The sequence below is a fragment of the Nycticebus coucang genome, chromosome 1, assembly GCF_027406575.1.
Source record: "Nycticebus coucang isolate mNycCou1 chromosome 1, mNycCou1.pri, whole genome shotgun sequence".
NCBI lineage: Eukaryota > Metazoa > Chordata > Mammalia > Primates > Lorisidae > Nycticebus > Nycticebus coucang.
Genome location: NC_069780.1, coordinates 12,757,415 through 12,774,623, shown reverse-complemented (window position 1 = coordinate 12,774,623; position 17,209 = coordinate 12,757,415). Strand labels below are relative to the sequence as shown.

The 17,209-nt window shown below is 42.0% G+C and overlaps 1 protein-coding gene across 6 annotated transcripts in view; it reads left to right on the top strand.

The window, feature by feature from the left end:
- Window positions 1-17,209, top strand: part of LIN54 (lin-54 DREAM MuvB core complex component) — an 89,107-nt gene that overhangs the window by 7,710 nt on the left and 64,188 nt on the right. For 3 of the 6 annotated variants that reach the window (XM_053597398.1, XM_053597239.1, XM_053597008.1), the window contains exon 1: window positions 6,497-6,756. The exons of 1 other annotated variant lie outside the window; for it this stretch is intronic. The gene's annotated coding sequence lies outside the window, so the exon portion shown is untranslated. Of the gene's footprint in view, window positions 1-4,360; window positions 4,483-6,496; window positions 6,757-17,209 lie in introns of those variants that run through there. 2 more of the 6 variants (XM_053597316.1, XM_053597085.1) reach the window with 1 other exon arrangement.

Below are 17,209 nucleotides of genomic sequence, written 5' to 3'. Positions count from 1 at the left end.
ATGTTCCATCCGATACAACTGCTCTGTCTTGTTTGCTTTATTCCCAGTGGAATTCAGTAGATAATCAGAAAATACTTGCTCAACAAATATGTTTTAAGTTCATTTGGAAAATCCATCATTGTCATACAAATGCAAAGGAAAGATTCTCTTCAGAAAAACACATGTTTGAATAGCAGAGGCTCTTAGGAGCTAAAACTCTTTGTTTTTTTTTTTGAGATAGAGCCTCAAGCTCACCCTGGATAGAGTGTCATGGCATCACAGCTTACAGCAACCTCCAACGCCTGGGCTCAAGCGATTCTCCTGCCTCCACCTCTCAAGTAGCTGGGACTACACGCACCCGCCACAACGCCCAGCTATTTTTTGGTTGCAGCCGTCATTGTTGTTTGGCGGGCCTGGGCTGGATTCGAACCCGCCAGTATGTGACTGGCGCCTTAGCCCCTTGAGCCACAGGCACTGAGCCTAAAAGTCTTTATTTGAAGAAATAAAAGATTAGATTAAATTATAGGCAGGTACCTTTTGCTCAGTGGTTAGGCCACCGGCCACATGCTCCAGGGCTGGTGGGTTTGAACCCGGCCCGGTGGGTTTGAACCCGGCCTGGGGCCCGCTAAAACAAACAAACAAACAAACAAACAAACAAACAAACAAATATAGCTAGGTGTTTTGGCAAGCGCCTGTAGTCCCAGCTACTAGGGAGGCTGAAGCAAGAGAATCTCTTGAGCCCAAGAGTTGGAGGTTGCTGTGAGCTATGACACCATGGCATTCTACCAAGGGCAACAAAGTGAGACTCTGTCTCAATAAAAAAAATAAAAAAGTAATAATAAAAAAAATTAAAAAAGATAGTTTAGATTATATTTTAGGCTGTATTGTTGTTCTGATTATTAACAGTGTTCAGCCATTGAGTGCACTGTTCTAAGTGTTTTATACATATTAACTCATTAATCTTCCCATCAAACTTATGATTTATGTACCATCCCCAAGTTACAGGTGAGGACACTGAGACACAAGAGGAAAGCAACTTGTCCAAGTTTGCACAGCTATCAAGGGGAAGGGCCAGGATTTAGGCCAAGGCATTCTCATTGCAGATGGCAAGTGTTTATCCATAACACTGAGCTCTATATTGTTTTTTTTTTTTTTTTTTGTAGAGACAGAGTCTCCCTGTACAGCCCTCAGGTAGAGTGCCGTGGCTCACAGCAACCTCTAACCCTTGGGCTTAAGCGATTCTCTTGCCTCAGCCTCCTGAGCAGCTGGGACTACAGGCACCCGCCACAACGCCCGGCTATTTTTGGTTGCAGTTTGGCCGGGGCCGGGTTTGAACCCGCCACCCTCGGCATATGGGGCCGGTGCCCTACTCACTGAGCCACAGGCGCCACCCTGAGCTCTATATTATTATGATCGTCATCATCATCATAATATTTTTCTGACACAGGATCTCACTTTGTGCCTAGGCTAGAGTGCAGTGGTGTCATCTTAGTTCACTGCAACCTCAAATTCCTGTGTTCAAGTGATCCTCTTGTCCCAGTCTCTTGAGTAGTTGAGATTATAGATTTGAACCACCATGACTGGCTAATTTTTGAATTTTATATAGGGACAGGTCTTGCTACATTGCTCATGTTGGTCTTGAACTCCTGGCCTCAAGCAATCCTCCTGCCTTAGCCTCTCAAAGTGCAAGGATTATAGGCATGAGCCACCATGCCTAGCTTATGATTATTGTTTGTTTGTTTGCTTTAAGACAGGTTCTTACTCTGTTGCTAGGGCTAGAGTACAGAAGTGTGACCATAGTCATTTTAGCCTCAAACTCCTGGGCTTAAGAAATCTTCCTGCCCCAGTCTCCAGTGTAAGTGGGACCAAGCCCAGCTAATATATATATTTTACATATACATATATACATATATTATGCATTATATATAAATATATAGTATGTATTATATATGCATATAATATAATATATGTATTTTGTAATAGAGATAGGGTCTTATTCTTCCTCAGGTTGGTCTCAAACTCCTAGCCTCAAGTGATCTTCCTGCCTTGGCCTCCTAAGTGCTTGAGCCCCTGAGGCCAACCATGATAGACCCTTTCCCCCCATTATTTATATTTCTTTTTTTCTTACTTTCCCCCCCACTATTTATATTTTTTTTCTTACTTAATGCATTTAGCTAAGATACCTTGAAAAATACTAGATAATAGTTGCTATATTTCTGCATCCTTGTTGGGCTTTTGACTCTAAATGGCTCTGCCATTTCACTGTAATGTATGACATTGGTATAATATTTTCTGATTATCTTAATCTAATTAAGGAAACATCCTTTTATTTCTAGTTTACTAAGAATTTTAAAAATTCAGAATGATTGATTGATACACAATGTATCTAGGACGTCTTAGAGGTCACCCATAACATTGCCAGCCATGAGGAAACTGGGTTGGCCACTAGGTAGAGAATATTTTATAACATTTTGTAATGAGTATTTTGTAAATAAAGATACATTTAGCTACAATTTCCCAGTTTCTATATGTATGGTGATGTTATGGGCAACCTTTGGGATAGCCTGCAGAGAATATAATTTGATATTTCTCTTTTAATAAATTACATGATTAGGTTTCTTAACGTTAAACCATCAGTTTTGAAGTAAGTTGTACTTGGTGACAGTATGAATTCTTTTTACTACCAAATTGTTGGATTTAATAATTTTTGTCTTTGTAATAAAATCATAGTGAGAATGGAAGATTTTCCTTTTTTATTTATTTTGGGACATAGTCTCACTTTGTTGCTCTGTGTAGTGTCCTAGTGTCATAGTTCACAGCAACCTCAATCTCGGGCTCAAGCCATCCTCTTGCCTCAGCTTCTCTAGTAACTGGGACTACAAGCCCAAAATGCTCGGCTATTTTTAGAAATGTGGTCTGGTTCTTGCTCAGGATGGTCTCCAATTCCTGAGATCAAGCAATCCACCCTCCTCAGCCTCCCAGAGTGCTGGGATTACAGGGGTGAGCCACCACATTATCATGCCTGGTCTAGATTTTCCTTTCTTTCTTTTTTTTGGATGCTATTTGTCTTGGATTTTGGTATAAAGAGTTATGTTAGCCTTCTGGAATAAACTGAGACAATGTCTCACCTTTTTTGTGGATTCTTTGTCTCCCTAAAATCCAGTCAGGTTAGGGTACCCTATCACACTCCCTTCTTGCTTCCCCAGGCATCCCACCTTACCATCAATTATTTGACCATGAGGATTTCTCACGAGTGCTCAAGACTCCTTATAAACTGGGCTCCATCACTGATCCCCAACAAAACACGTGTATCTTTCAGTTTCTCACGTTCCTTGCACATGCCACAAATCTTCCCACTTCCAAGCCTTTGTCGATTTCATGCCACCTGCCTTGCTAAATCCTAACCCTTGAGTTTGGGCTGGGAGGTATGGGGTGCTCTTGAATGTGCCACAATAGAACTAACATTAGAGACACAGACTGTGTAGGATAGCTGCTCATTTCACATGTACGTAACCTTTAGGATCCTGGGAAGTTTGCTGTTTTTATTTTATATATTGGAAAAGAAACTTAGACGTTATACACTAATAAGCGGAGGTTCCAAAGTGATTGCTGCTTCCACTACGTTGCTCAGTATTCACCAGTTGTCTCTCACGTTAACCTGCCTGTCCTCGTGCCCCGTTAGCAGTTATAGACTGTACCACACCATTTTACATTTACACTCTTTTGTATTTTCTACTGTTTCGTCTGTGTAGTTCTTGACTCACACATAGCCCGACTCCACATTTGGATCTTTTATAAATAGCGGGAAAAAGCAAAGAAGGAAAAGGTGACTACATACAAAGAATTCTGATTGTGTTGGTGTTAGCTATATACCGCAAGGAAAGCAAAATGTCCTTTTCAAAATAAGTTTAACTGAGTGAGCAACCAGGGGATTTTTAGCGACCCCTGCAAAATTAGTGCCTAAAAAAGAGATTTGGAATTTGTGAATATTGATCACCAGCTCGTTCGAACACATCAAAGGGAGGGAGGGTGCTGGAAATCTCACCTACAGCACCGACTTCCTAACAAGGAAAGCGAGACGAGGGGGCAGTCTCTTCCAACTGCTGGCGGGATCCGGATCTCCCCCGCCCAACCGTGTCTGGGCGATGGAACATTCCGTGCGAAAGCTTTGACAGGGCGCCCGCTAGGAGTCACGTGGAGCCGAAGCTCACTCACAGAGCCTTGCGGGATGACGCGGCTCGGGTTGCCACGGGGAGGAGCAAGGCGCCGCGGAAGGGGCGGGGCGAAGGAAGCCGGCCCGGGAGGCGGGGCGGGCGGAGTGGAGGGATGGGCGAGAGGGGCGCGCGGGCGGGGAGGGCCCGGCGTATTATGGGATGCGGCGGTGGAATGGCGCTGGGCGCGTGATTTTGAACAAACCCTGGTTTGTGTCTCCGAGGCGCCGCCGCCGCAGCCGCCCAGGGAGCGCCGCGCGAGGAGTAGGCGGCGGCGCCGCCGCCTGGTTTGGTGAGTGTCAGCTCCCGGGATGAAGGCTTCTGGCGGGGCAGATGGGAAGGGGGTGCCGGCGGCGCGGGCGGAGGGCGCCAGACCGCTCCCTCCGGGAGCCCAGGCCGGCGGGCCGTGGCGGGGAGCGGGAAGCTGCCGGCTGGGGGCCGCAGAGCCCCATCCTCGGGCTGCAGGGGGCGGAGGATCCTCCGGGCTCTTTCTCTTCCCGCCGGCACCCTGGAGGGCGGCTGTCACCCAGAGGACCAGCGCTCGGCTGGCCAACTAGCCGGCGGTCTGGAGGAAGGGCTCGCACGGCTGCTGACACGCACGCAGCGCGGCCGAGAAGCCGGCCGTGTCGGCCCCGGGTTTCTGGGAACCGGTTTTGCTGCTGTGTCATTTTGTACCAGCTCCTCCTTTCCCTCCTGCCCGCTGTCGCGTTCTTCCTACATCCCTTTGTATGGACTCTTCTTCGTGTGTGTCCGTTTTCCTCGCGAAGCCCACCAGCCAAATGTCATAATGTTCCCGAGGTGCACGGGGGAAGGGAGCGGGCTGGGACTTAGCTTGGCCAAGCAACGGTAAACAACCAAGCAGAGTGCGGGTGAACGGGACTGCTGGTGGGGAAATAAAGTTTAAAGAGGAAGAAATTGGGAACAGTTTACACTCTCGGCGTCTAGCAGACTGCATATAAAAACGGATTGGGCTTGGTGCTACATAGCATATGAAAACGACCAGCTTTCATATGGAGTTGTCATTCAAACAAGGTAGGGAAACAAAATGGCTTTTCAACTTCAACCTCACTCTTCTTAGACTAACTTTTAATAAGACAGCAGAGTGGACTTATTCGAAACCTTGAAATTCAATTGGCTTATTTTAGATGGGTCTTTTAGAGCTTATGTTGTAGTCGAATGGTATACAGTAAAGCTTTTGAATGGTTGATTATTACTACTTTTTATGAAATTAGCAAAAGGTGGCCATTATACTTTTTATTTTTTAATGCTGGTTGCAGAAGCCTTGCAGCCTGTGTTTTCTTATTTCTTAGAGGGTTAAGAAATACCTATGTTCATTTCTAGTCATTTATTAAACTGAATAATTGGAGGAGCAGATAAGGTGGGTAGGTAATTCTGGGGTCTTGTAAAGCAAGCTTTTTATTTCCACTGTATCGAACAAAATTACACCAGTGACAGATGGGTTTTTTAATTTGGTGACTTAGGTCTTAAAAACACTTGGCAAAGAATTTTAGCTTAGAGCGGTATTTTCTATATTTTGGAAATGATCATTTATGAATGTTTCCACAATTGGATCAATACATTTTAAGTGTAGTTGTGCTTTGAAGTCTTAAAGAAAAATTGGAAGTCACAGTGTTCATGGACAGAAATGACCACGTGAAATTAAGTGGAGAGGAAAATAGTTCAGAACTTTATCCTTAAAAATTAGATTTTTGGCCACCTACGACCCTCCCAGCGTGGGGAAGAGTGCCTGTAATTTACAGAGGTGTCAGAGAGGTCAGACCTGCACATGGAAATAGCTCACCCTGTCAAAGAAGTTCTGCGGGTGGAGCAACCTGTCAACGTGGGTTGAATGACCTGAGGGTCTTGATAATTTTTGAGTGCTTGAGATGGGCACAGTGAATGAAACGTATTCCACCATCTCTCAAGTTGCTTTCTTGAAAATGAAAGAGTTTGTGCTCTTTGTTGTCCTTATGCCATCTTCCGCGTGGCTTTTGCTCCTCCAAACAAAAATCTGCCGGACTTGGTACCCTGCAGGTAGCGCGACTTCCTCTGGCGCTCCTGCGGGGCCGCGGGGCTGGCGTTTCGTGCGGGGTGAAAGGTCCCGGCGCGGCCGGTGCGCGGTGCCCGCGATGCGCGTTTGAAGGTTGGCGGGGCGGCGGGAGGCTTCCCCGGATATGTGGGTGTGCGCCTCTCGGGAGGGGCGGGCGGGGCGGGGGGGCGGAGGAAGAGGGAGGTTACTGGCGGCGGCGGCGGCCCGGGCTCCGGCTGTCGGGGAAGCTGCTGAGCTGTGATGGTGATGACGAGGTGAAAATGGCGGATCTTTCGAAATACAATCCCGGCCCCTGACATACCAGAGGCGGCGGCAGCGGCGACGTCGCCGCCCGGGCTCCCTCCTCGGCCCCGGGGTACCCTGCAGCTCTCCAGTTTGGACAAAGTGGGAAAGGATTGGCCGGCCAGCGCTACCGTGCACGGGCAAAACAAGCACCGCCCGGGCTTGGAATTGCCCGGGACCTTCTGGAGCTCCCACCTCGGAGCCCGAGGGAGGAGAAAACGGCAGCCGCTGGAGGTAGAGGAGAGGGGCTACCCGAGGGCTTCTCCACGGAGGTCTCTATTTGGGGCGGTGGGAGTGGGTGAGGGAAGAATTGCGTTGTGGATCGGGGAATGACTTGTCCGGAGTGCGAAGAATCGGTAGCCTCATAATGACATCAACATTATTCTTTGAGAGTTAAGAGGGCTCCAATTTGCTCTTATACCTAAGGCTGCTGCTGAGGCCTAGAGGAACCGCTAGCACTTACCATGATTTCCTGATAGAATATTTAAAATATACACCCTGGCGGGTGTTAGTTTGATGGTGTGCAGCAGTTTATGGGGTTGTATGTTTCTTTAGGGAGGCACAGCTTTGGCATTTTATTCTGCATTTAAGATCCCTGTCTTCCATCCTGTGTCTTAGATCATGGTCTATAACTTGTTGGGATGTGGATGCTCACATTTTTGGAGATATGGACCAGTTTTGTAACAATTAAAGATGTTTTTTCTTTTATGTCCCATCATTTGTATAGTGACCTCTTTACTTCTGCAATTAGCAAAGAACAATTTAGTTACTATCAGTTGTTTTATACCCATGGTTTTCAGGGAAGTTACTCCCTGCCTACAACCATTTCATGAATTCAGAGAGTAAAGTTATGGAAATTTTTGCAGTAGATTTTATAATCTAAGTGAAATACTGCTCTGAAAGCTCTATTTTGATCATGAATTTTACCTTCACTGCTAAGGAGAGTTGTGATGGCTTGGCTGCAGGCATTTGTTGTAAGTACATTTAAGTTGATAAAGGTAAATCCAGACCTCTGTTAAATTTTAAATGCTGGTCTTGTTGTCTCTTTGTTTAGAGAGCTGGAGAATTGAATTGATTGACTTTATGATGACCATGGTTTAATTTTGTTAGGTTATTCAAAGATCCATGTATGTTTTAGAATGCTGCAAGATCCCTTAGGAGTCTGTGTCCTTGCACATAAAAGTAGTGTTTCAGAAAAGTTAACATGTGAATTAAATTTTTATACATTAATTTGGAGCCCTGTATTTTTCCCCTAGCTTTTGTAGTAGGTTGGGTCAGTGACATTAAGTGTCTGAGAGTAGAGAGAGAGGTTAATATTTAAGAAAAGTCCATGAGTAATGTTTATGATGAGCACTACATTTCCTCATCCAAGTTACCTACCAAGAGATAATGTCATAGTGTGTTATAGAATATCATAAATTAAGTAGTGTATTCAGAAGGAAATATTCTGTATGAATGTGTGTGTAACCTTTGGACATTTGGCTTTCACCCACTGGAGGACTAAGGGATGAAAACAATTGTAGGGAAAATATCTGAAAAGTATTCAGAAGGTTTTGTTAATGATTATTATGTTAAATTTAAAAAAAAATAATTTGTCTGATGTTCTTGTATTACCTACTAGGAATTTGGCTTTGTCTTTTTTTTATTATAGTTTTTATGTTGCAATTATTTGGTCCATATCATTACAGCTGCTAAGTTAGAAGACTAAGAATTTTTAAAATAACCAAAATAGGGAAATTAAATTTTTTTTATTGGCTTTCTTTTAATCACAGAGGGCATTGTCTTTTTGTAATTATTTGTGATTGTCCTTAAATACCAGTTTTCAGATTGCTGTGTTTAGAACAATTGTGTTTTAATAATTAAAAGTGTGTTATAAAGAAATGAAGAAAGAGTTATGCCACTGAAGGTAATCCGGTGTCCATCTTTTTGGAGAGGAGCATTGCAGATTTTGATTATTTTTTTTTCCAAACATTATTAGGTGTCTGTTATGTGCAGTAACCTCAGCATCATTGCTTTAGGGAGCTTTCAGTTTAGGAATTATCAGAGGTAAAGTCAGTAAATTTAGATTGAATGAGATATTACTGAAGAAGGTTTTGAGAGTTAGAAAATTTGTGTAGGAGATTGACAGCCTCAGATATGCACCTAGGGAGATAAATCCTGTACTTTTTGCATGTAGGCTATATCATAGGTGAAAGGAGATGGAGGTAAAAGTATCATAGTTGGCTTCAACCTTTGGAGATTTTTTTTTTTTTTTGAGACAGAGTCTCACTCTGTTGACCTTGGTAGAGTGCTGTGGCATCATAGCTCACAGCATCCTGAAACTCTTAGGCTCAAGAGAACCTCTTGCCTCAGCCAGGACTATAGGACTATAGGCATGCACCACCATACCCAGTTAGTTTTTCTGTTTTTAGTAGAGACAGGGTCTCGCTCTTGCTCAGGTTGGTCTCTTCTCAAGCTGGTCTCCAAACTCCTGAACTTAGGATATCCAGTGGCCTTAGCCTCCCAGGGTGCTAGGATTACAGACCTGAGCCACTGTGCCTGGCCCAACGTTTGGAGATTTTGACACTTTTGGTTGTATTGGGATGGAGTCATGTTAAAGGTATAATCTGCATGATAGATGATAGAATACTGTTTTTAGGGGCAAGAGAGATGTCAAAGACATCTTACAATAAGCCTGGCCAGGTGTGGCGGCTCGTGTCTGAAATCTCAGCATTTTGGTAGGGTGAGGCTGGAGGTTGCTTGAGCCTAGGAGTTTGAGTTTATCCTCCCAACTCTTAAACTAAAAAAAAAAAAAAAAGATAAGCCTGGTGTTTGATAGAATATTGAATGCCATAAATAGGAAAATCAGAAGGAAAAGCTAATGTAGATAGAAAGATAGGAAAAGAACTTTGAGTGACAGCATATGTCATAACTATTTTCATGGTAACCCTCTAAGTAAACTGAGGTATTGTTGCCTAGGATTACATGATAAGCAACTAACTAGAAGATCCAAGATTTGGAAATAGGCCTTTCTGATTTGAATCTCCATGGTTTTCCACCTTGTTAATCTTAAGCATGAATAATGTACAGTTCCTTTTTATAGGAAAAAAAAAATTGTGAATTGCCAGTATTCACAACTTACTTTATTAAAATAATTATATACATAAAATATACAGCCAAGTATAAAACAAAAGTATATGTATATATAAATGAAATAATAAACAAAACTGTAAGACCTATAAAACAAATCAAACTTAGGGTAGTGAATAATGTTGTTTGGCTGAAACTAAATCTTTTTTTTTTTCTTTTAGACAAGAGTTTTACGTCGCCCTTGGTAGAGTGTCATGGTGTCACAGCTCACAGCAACCTTAAACTCTTGGGCTTACGTGATTCTCTTGCCTCAGCCTCCCAAGTAGCTGGGACTACAGGCACCCACCACAACGTCTGGCTATTTTTTGGTTGTAGTTGTCATTGTTTAGCAGGCCCAGACCAGGTTCAAACCCACCAGCTCTGGTGTAAGTGGCCGGCACCTTAGCTGCTGAGCTACAGGCACTGAGCCTAAATCTGTTTTTTTTGTGTGTGTGTAGTGAATATTTCTTTATCTTGTTTTGATTCTTTTGCCATTGATTTTAGATAGGAGGTAGTTATCCAAATGATCCAGAATATACTTTTAAAAAATACTATCAAAATGAAAATACTAACCCTTCAAACCTTCATTCAGTAGGCTTTCAGTTTCGTTTGAGAAAATTATTATAGTTCTGCACCTAGTTTTTGAGTTGTTGATGTTTGATTTTAGAAATCAAAGCATACATCCAAATGGTAATATTAACCAGTCAGTGCTGGTGGTATGCTTTAGGTACAAAGTACAATTGACCTTTGAACAATGTGGGGATTAGGGATGCTGACCCCCTAGCAGCTGAAAATTCACATATAACTTTTGAATCCCCCAAAACTGAACTACTAGTTGCCTACTTGACCATAAGCCTTACCAGGAACATAAATAATTGATTAAAACATGTTTTGTATATTACATTTATTACATACTATATTCTTATAATAAGTAAGCTAGAAAAAAGAAAACATTATTAAGAAAATCATAAGGAGCTTGGTGCCTGTGGCTCAAGTGGCTAAGACGCCAGCCACATACACCTGAGCTGGCGGGTTCGAATCCAGCCTGGGCCTGCCAAACAACAGTGACGGCTACAACCAAAAAAATAGCCAGACGTTCGGGCGGGCACCTGTAGTCGCAGCTACTTGGGATGCGGAGGCAGGAGAATCACTTGAGCCCAGGAGTTGGAGGTTGCTGTGAGCTGTGATGCTACGGCATTCTACCCAGGGCGGCAGCTTGAGGCTCTATCTCAAAAAAAAAAAAAAAAAGAAAGAAAATCATAAGGAAGAGAAATTATATTTACTGTTTCGTGAGTGGAAGTAGATCATCATAAAGGTCCTCATGTTGGCGTCTTCATGGTGAGTATGCTGAGGAGGAGGAAGGGCAGGGGTTGGTTTTGCAGTCTCAGAGGTGGTGGAGGCAGAACTCCATGGAGGAAATCAATGGGGACATGGGAGAGGGAGGCATACTTGGTGTAACTTTACAGAAATACATTGTGTTTTCTGTTAGACTTTTTCCTTTTTCATTTCTCTAAAAATGTTTCTATGTACTACCAATCCTTCTTTCCCAGTTTGCTTTAGTTTTAATGCCCACATCATAGATTGGTCTCTGTTGTAAAAGAAGTCAGAAGTAGTCTTTATTGGAATTCTTCTGCCAGATTGTCTAACGAACCAGTTTGTTTCCCACTAAACCAGTTTATTTCCCACTGGTTTGGGAAGGACAGACATCTTCATCAAGTTATTATCTTGAAGGACATATCTTCTCTGTTGTGGTGTCTATTAGCTCTTGAATTTCCCAAGATCTGTATCTTGAAACCCTTTCACTCTTCACTTTTTCCTACATCCACAATCTCTTTCATAATATCCTTGATTGGCTGTGTTATAAATCTATTGAAGTCATGCACAACATCTGGACACAGTTTTCTCCAGCACAAATTTTTGGACTTGACATCATCACAGCCTTTTCTTTAACAACAAAGGTATATTCAATGGTGTAATCTTTCCAGACTTTCATCATGTTCTCTGTACCGGGGTTCTCTTCCAGAGTGTTGACCATCCTTTTTATAGGGTACAGTGTGCAGTGAACTTTAAAGGTCCTTATTACTTCTCATCTAGAGGATGATTTAGAGACCTTGTGTTTGGAGACAAGTAGATCATGTTGGCCCCTTTACTGTTAAATTCATGAGGCTGAGGGTGGTGGTGACATTGTCCAATATCAAAAGAACTTTAAAGAGCATTTGGCAAGGAACCTTCCTGATTTAAGGGACAAAGCATGGGTGGAACCATTCTAGAAAGAGCTTTTTTTTTTTTTTTTAGAGAGAGATCCTCACTCTGTCACCCTAAGTGGAGTGCCATGGTGTCGTAATCTCACAGCAACCTCAAACTCTTGGGCTCAGGTGATCCTTTTGCCTCACCCTCCTGAGTAGCTGAGATTATAAGTGCCTGCCACAACTCCTGGTTAGTTTTTCTGTTTTTAGTAGAGATGGGGTCTTACTCTTGCTCAGGCTAGTCTCAGACTCCTGAACTCAGGACATCTGCCCACATAGGCCTCCCAGAATGCTAGAATTACTGGCATGAGCCACTGTGCCCAGCCCCAGAAAAAGAGTTATTACCCAGGGCTTCTTGTTGTATAACCAAAAGATTAGCATCTGGTGTTTATTTTCTCCCTTCAAGGCTCAGGGGTTAGCAGCTTTATAGATAAGGGCAGTTCTGATTGTAAACCTTTGCCTAAACTTATAGAGTTAGCCTATTCTCCAGTTATCTTGTCATTTTTAAAGTCAAATTATCTTTCTAAAATTATCAAACCTTTTTTTTTTTTTTATGCTAAGATTACTCTTAAATTTTAATAAAAAGAACCAAAGAGTAAGCACAGAAAATAGATAGGCTACCATGAGGGCATCTTGACAGATGTCTTTTAATAGTTCCTTTTTTGTAAGGAATTTGGGTTTTCAAGTGAAAGGCAAGAAGCAATTGTTTTGGAAGCTATTACTATTATACTGTGTATTGACTGAGTGGTTACTGTTGGTCAGGCTCTCTCTCGGTTCATCCTCACAATAGTAACTGATCTCCCTTAAATTATCAAACCTTTTAAAACTTGTAAACTTTCTAAAATTTTCTAAAATCATCTTTCTATAATTATCAAACCATCCTTTACTGACTTTAAATTCTCTAGCTTTAGATTCTTCTTCCTTTTGCTTTAAGTTGTCATATAAGAACTTCACTTTTTTTGAATCATTGGAGTCTGTAGGAATGTCTTTTTTACAACAATCTTGCACCCAAGTAAAAGTTGCAATTTTTTTGTTGTTGTTGTTTTTTTGAGACAGAGTATCACTTTGTCACCCCTGGTAGAGTGCTGTGGTATCATAGGTCACAGCATCCTCGACTTCTTGGTCTTAAGCCATTCTTTTGCCTCAGCCTCATGAGTAGTTGAGACTACAGGCACACGCCACATTGCCTAGCTATTTTTAAAGACGAGGTCTCACTCTTGTTAGGGCTGGTTTCGAAACTGTGAACTCAGGCAATCCACCCACCTCGGCCTCCCAGTGTGTTAGGATTACAGGCGTGAACCACTGCACCCAGACTAAAAGTTGCATTTTCAATGCAAAACGATGAAAAGGTATTTTGTGAAAGTGCAAAGTTTTTATGGCTGCTAACATAGTTACAATGCTGACTTCACAAATTTTCTTTTCTTTTTTTATAATGATCCTTGTGCTGGATTTATTTATCTTGGTACAATGGGAAGTCACATCTGCAGACCTCAATCTGTGTACCTACCATGCAATTCAACTTTTTCTTGCAAAGTCATGACTTTTCTCTGATTCTTGGGAGCACTTCCTGCATCACGAAGGCATTTTGTATGGGTCTCTGGTGTAAAGATTTACAATATTGCACTAAATATGAAAAGTACATGAGAACTGCCAGAGATCACTTTTTACTGCCATATGCAGTTTAGTGAACAGCTCACACAGAAATGATTAGTATCACATGGCATTTCAAACAGATAACTTGGATACTCACACATCCTCGCAGCAGTTGAGCTAACTGCCATTGCAGCAGTACAGTGTGTACTACAGTTAATTTTATTCAAGTATGATTTAATACTGCATCTTTACATTGTTTAAATTTCTCTGGACTACAAGTGGCCACATACATGCTCTATAAGTGTATGTATAAGTTTTTTTTTTTTTTGCAGTTTTTGGCCGGCGCTGGGTTTGAACCCGCCACCTCTAGCATATGGGACTGGTGCCCTACTCCTTTGAGCCACAGGCGCTGCCCTGTATGTACAAGTTTTGATAAATTTTAACTGTTTATAATAGATTTTATAGTAGTAAATGGTAAAATAGACTAGTGTCTACATATATTTCATGCATTCATGCCATACCTAACTGTTTCTTAATTTTCTCACTTTCTCTAGGCTACGAGGTTCATCTGCAAGTTTTTTCAAAATGTCACAAATTTCCAAAAAATATACTGATTGAAGAAATATTCATATAAGTGGACCTATGCAGTTCACATCTATGTTGTTCAGGGTCAACTGTATAGTCTTCTCAGCACTCAGATTATTTCTTTCTGAACATCTCATAAATTACTTGCTCATCTCTAATGCGGGGATCTGTCAGCACTTTGTATTATGTGCAACAACGAACAGTCATTCGGCTTGTTCTCCTCCTGTAACTAGAAAAGGAACAGTGTTCCTGCAGTGGTCATATACTAAGAGAAACTCCTTCAAAAATATAAAAGCTTAGAGTATTTGTATCTTATATTATTTTTTATTTTTTTAATTCACTTCTTTTTCATTGTCACTAAATCAGACCTTTCATTTATCTCAAACTAATGACTAACTTCTAATCTAACTGGTCTCACTGCTTCTAGGCAATAAAATACTGAGCTGACATTAATCCTCCCCAAGTGCAACTGCAGTCGTGCTGTTCATCTACCGATTTCTAAGCTCTTTGGGGCATTTTCCATAATGCCCTCCACAAAGTTGAGAAGCAATAAATATTTATTAATTAAAAGACTGATAAAAATTATAAGCTAGTTAAAAACTAAGATAACATTGTAGATTTGAAGATGGAATGAAATTGCAGAGGATACTGGTTAAAAGCTAAATCTGAGTATTTAAAGCTTACTAGAAAGGAGTTTCTCAGCTTATTAGTGTTCCTTATGGTATTAAAAGTGTTTTTTTGTTTGTTTGTTTTGTTTTTTTTGAGAAAGAGTCTCTCTTTCTCTTTCTTTTTTTTTTTTTTTTTTTTTTTTTGAGAAAGTTGCCCTGGATAGAGTGCCATGGCATGACAGCTCACAGCAACCTCAAACTCTTGGCCTTAAGTGATTCTATTGCCTCAGCCTCCCAAATAGCTGGAACTACAGGCACCTGCCACAACTCCTGGCTATTTTTGGTTGTAGTTGTCATTATTGTTTGGCAGACCCCAGATGGATTCGAACCTGCCAGCTCTGGTGTATGTGGCTGGCGCTCTAGTCGCTGAGCTGTAGGTGCCATATTGAAATGTTGTAAAGTCCCAGAGCAATGTATATATCTTTCCTACTCAAACAGACGATAAAGTTACTTTCAAAGCCCAATGTAAATAATTCTAGAATTTTAGGTGGCGCCCCTCCTCCGTGATTAACTTGTTCATTGTTGAGGTTTATAGTAAGTGAACGTAATAGTTCTTTTCTAGGTACTGGGAATGGGGATATGGTGATGACAAAGGCATACCAGTTCCTATCCTCATGTAGTTTGGCATTCTGAAGAAGTTGGGGAGAGAAGACTATAAACAAGTACGATAACTTCTGATTGTGATAAAATCCCAGTGTAATGGCATAGAGCACCTGCGCAGTGGAGACAAGGCTGGTGGTGCTATTTTAGGTAGGTTTTTAAACAAAGTTGAGACAAATTTAAAAACCACTAGACTTTCCAAAATCAGTGTATCTTTACCTCTCATTGGATTCAAGCCATTCAGCCATTCAGTTATGAGGGGGAAAGCTCATTTTATTGGCTTCCAATAACATGTTTTGCCTTTACAACTTTTATGAACTAAAAATATTGGGGGCATGGGGGATGCATTGTACGTTCTGGATTCTTTGTCCACCCAACCTCCACAGGTAAACCCTCACACAGGTGACGTGAACTAAAGTGCCTCAGCTCTCTTGACCTGTGAAGATCCTCTCTGTTCTTGGAGTGGTCCTCCACACAGTGACAATGAGATCGTATGTGCTAGCGCATAGCTTCCATTCCTAAGGGATAAAATTAGGGCGATGATTCATGTAACTAGATGGCCAAACCCTTTCCTGCCATGCCCACAAGCTGCTTTTGAGTTTCTTTTAGTATAGGCCACCATGCCCTGTATGTGACCCTGATTGAAATGGACAAGGATGTCTAATCATAAGGCAGTCATCTGTAGTCTGCTCAGTGGCTTCTGAGATGTCCCAGCTCTGGAATCCCCACACAGGCTCCCATTGCATAGAGTTTAGCCAAACTAATCAGACCTTTTCTTGTTAGAAGTTTGCACTTTGCTCTTAGTTCAAAGGGAGACTCTTACCTCTGAAACTCTTGGTCTTTTTTAAACAAGACAAATCAAAACACATGTTCTTCTAATAAGAGAGCTTGAGAATACATAAAGCAAAAATATGTAAAAGAGCGCAGTGGCTCAGGTCTGTAATCCTAGCACTCTGAAAGGCTGAGGAGGAGGATCCTTTGAACTCAGGAGTTTGAGACCAGCCTGAGTAAAAGCAAGACCCCCACCTCTACTAAAAAAATAGCCATGTGTTGTGGTGAGCACCTATAGTCCCAGCTACTCTGGACCTGAGGCAGGAAGGAAGATCGCACGAACCCAGGAGTTTGAAGTTGCTTTGTGCTGGGTTGAAGCCATGGCACTCTAGCCTGGGCAATAGAGTGAAACTCTGTCTCAAAAAAAAAAAAGACAAAAACAAAGAGTAAAAGAGGAGAAATAGATAAATTCACCATAATATTTGGGGATTTTATCACCCTAAAAAATTAATAAGAATATCAAAGATCTGAATAACTTGATCAACCAGCTTGACCTAATTGGCATTAATAGAACACTGCCCTCATGGCTTGGCGCCCCTAGTTCAGTGGTTAGGGTGCCAGCCACATAAACCGGGGCTGGCGGGTTTGAATCCAGCCCAGGCCTGCTAAACAACGACAACTACAACAACGACAAAAATAGCTGGGTGTTGTGGCGGGCACCTAATGTCCCAGCTACTTGGGAGGCTAAGGCAAGAGAATCGCTTAAGCCCAAGAGTTAGAGGTTGCTGTGAGCTGGGGCATCACGGTACTCTACTGAGTGCAACATAGTGAGACTCTGTCTCAAAAAAAAAAGAACACTGCCCCTAACAACTACAGAATACATACTTTTTTTTTTTTTTTAATGTTTTCTTATTTATTTATTTATTTTTGGTTATTGGCCAGGGCTGGGTTTGAACCCACCACCTCTGGCATATGGGACTGGTGCCCTACTCCTTGAGCCACAGGCGCCACCCTATACTTTTTTTATTTTATTTTATTTTTTTTTGTAGAGACAGTGTTTCATTTTATTGCCCTTGATAGAGTGCCGTGGCGTCACACAGCTCACAGCAACCTCCA